This window comes from Poecilia mexicana, unplaced genomic scaffold (assembly GCF_051168715.1).
Source record: "Poecilia mexicana isolate PSO_F unplaced genomic scaffold, ASM5116871v1 scaffold_16, whole genome shotgun sequence".
NCBI classification, from domain to species: Eukaryota; Metazoa; Chordata; class Actinopteri; order Cyprinodontiformes; family Poeciliidae; genus Poecilia; species Poecilia mexicana.
The window spans coordinates 3,194,654-3,197,841 of record NW_028263385.1 but is presented as its reverse complement, the minus strand read 5'-3'; positions in this window follow the sequence as shown (position 1 = coordinate 3,197,841).

Genomic DNA, 3,188 nt, shown 5'->3' with positions numbered 1-3,188 from the left:
GCCTTGACAATTTTTACATCATGTAATTGCTCTTTTTTGTGTTAGATAACTGGTTTAACCAAACCACTGTTACACATGGGATTAGTGTTGCCATTTCAAATGAAGCTTACTGAAAGTTTCAAAATAAAAGCCTGCATACTCCCGTCATGTCAGTGCACCGCCGCAGGCGGTGCAAAAATATTATTCTTCTTTTATGTTTTTTTTCTCAGGATAGTGAACTGCCTTGCGCAGCAAGGCAGTTCATTAACATCAGCACAAACATTAGCATTTCATTGCCACCCACTAGTGCACTTCCTTGCACGCATTAGCATTTTACCTAAAATAAGCTTTTAGCCAATTTATTTACTTATTAGCCATGTTTAGAATACTGATTGGACTGAGTCAATGGGTGACAACATGGTAGTGAAAACATGTCATGAAAGTCGGTCATGACATTGATATGCATGCAAATGTTTTCAAAATTTCCCTAGGGCTTACGGTTTTCGGTCTAGGTGCTTCAGAGCAAAGTGATGGGACAGGACTAACTGACGTTCCTCCCCAGTGTTTTACATATATTTCTGAAAAAGCTCTGAGCTCAGCGCACACCATTTTTCTCTCATTACTGCAATTACTGTGAATGAGCTACAGATATGAATCGCGATACTAAATGAGACGACAAATAGCCCTCTCATATGCTTCAAACGGTTTTCGAATACGTATCACGGTTCCTGAATGGAAAGGAGTTCGGACAGCTTTTTAGGTGGGCGTGGCTGTCACTAAAGGTATGAATGGGAGCCATACTGGCTGCTGGCTCATTATGTTTGAGGAAGCGGTGCGCCTGGGTGGTCATAATTTCTGTTGACCGTGTTTAATGCCGTTTATTGTGACACTATTGAATGGTTTGGCCTGGTCAGTCAGTGTAAATCTGTACGATCTGAAGTAAGACAATCAAAGTGGAATAAACAGATGATTCCAACAACAAGAAGCGGCCTGGAGTTATTTGAAGCAGCGTCGGACAGTTTTAAATTCCCCGGGTTATCCCAGTGCGGCCCTCATACATCTTTAGCTTTGCCGCACATTTACTACTGAAGAAAACATTTAATGTTAAATTTATTTAAATTATTGAATATGACTTAAACATTTAATAGAGGATAGATAAACAACTTCACTGCGGTCGGTAACACAATGGAAACACCAGAGTTCTGACTAGTTTGTTTTGGCCTGTGGACACCAAAAATGGCGCCGAGCGATGTAAACGTCATACGCTGTGACGTCAGCTCCAAAGCTCTATTGTCGCTGACGAGATTTAGGGCGGCCATCTTGGAGCGGTCCACCACTCCACTCAGCGTTATGTGTTTAGGAGCACAATGACGTATCAGCGCATTTAATCGATCATAACACACTTTTTTGCTCCTGTAAACCATATTCAAACATCTATCAAAGGAACATTTATAAACAATTGTATTTTTAAGTATGTTTTTAATACATAGTTCATCATATTTAAATATGCTTAGTGGCTATAGCAATAGAATAGGAATGGAATATTCTGATATCGATGAATGAAGAGCATATTACAAAGTGTAACAGAGTTACAAATGTACTTTTTTTAAATGATAATTTCTAATTCGTTTTATATTAAGAATTTGTGAATTTTATCTTATTTAGTTATTATTTGTTGTTTTGCCTGCGGGGGTCGCCTTTCTACACTTTGCCTCGTTTGTGTCTCCTGGGCTTCCGTAGCTCGGTCCGCCCTCATAGCATCTCCGCTTTCCCCTTTTCCCTCACAGCTTGTTCTGCGCTGCTGTGGGTAAATCAGACAAGTTCACTGCTGCGATATATGTTTATTTTCTGTACGGATGTTGTTGTTTATGTGGAAGTTTTATCATATGATGTTTATTGTTGTTTGTTAATGTGTTATTTTGCAGTTTTTACCATCGTTGTGGGTTTTTATAACCAGTTTTATTATAATTTTCTTTCTTTTATTTTGGCGCGAACAACCGGTGCTAATCCAGCACACTCCGGTTGAACATTGTTTTTATTTTCACATTTAGGCTGGAGTGCAGGGAGATTAGAAGAGGAGGTTGATTTATTGTTTTACTCTTCTTCTCCAGAATAAAAAAAGATTTTATCGAAACCTGATTGCCTGATTGACTTACCACCCGTTACAAAAGCACACAGCCATTCATAATTTATTTAATAAATTATTTAGTAATATCAATACATATTTTATATAACTATACAAACAAATAATGATTAATACTGAATAATTGCATCCATGTTTATGTCTTCATATAAACATGGATAGTCTAATATATATTAATCATCGGCTGATTTCCAGCTCCAGAGATTCAGCAGCTGATTGAGTCCAAAATCCAGTGAGATCCATCCTGCAGTGAATCCGTCTCTCTTTATAGATATCTCCCTCTTCTTCCTCACATCGTGTCTTTAGGAAACTTTCAAAACAAAAGCAGAAGATTTAGGATGTATCTTACTTTGACAGAGTGAAAGAATATAAATAATAGTCTTTACCACCTGTGTAAACTTTGCCGGTGAATGTTATAACACATAATATAAGTTTTATAATATGTGTTATATTGTTTCATTTCTAATATAGGCCCTTGTGTCAGATAATCTAAGTCAATGTTAGAGAATAATTAATTTCTTTATATTAACAGAATCTCAGTTAGCCTTCATAGCGGGGCTGAACCCGTATTACACCAAGCACTGTAGCTAATATTAGCTGGTATCTCGCCGGTGGACATAAATACAGTAAAGTTGTAAGTGTCACTAAAATGTTTTGTTATTAAAAAATGTATTTCTAACTGTTATGTATTTAAGTTGTTGATTCACGTCTTGAGATTTGTGTAATTTATTATTTTATTTCGTGTCAGAACTATGTTGTTGAAAGTTATCGCGAGATTTGTATATGTGATTTGTTCTGTGAGATTTGGATTAACAGAGAAGGAGCGAAACTTGGAGAGCGGTCTACGAAGTTTTAATCTGTTGAAGACCAACCTCCGAAGTGGCAGGCGGCCACGAGTTTTCACGGCATTTATTAAAAGAGCCTGTCAAAAAGAAAGCCGTGCCAGTGTTGTCACTTTGGAGCTACAGTGAAAACTCGCCCAGCCAGCGCCGGCTAAGAAGCTCGCTAAGACGACGGCAGCTGCAGTGAGTGGCGGTACCGTGATGCAACACAAGAGGGCGCCATT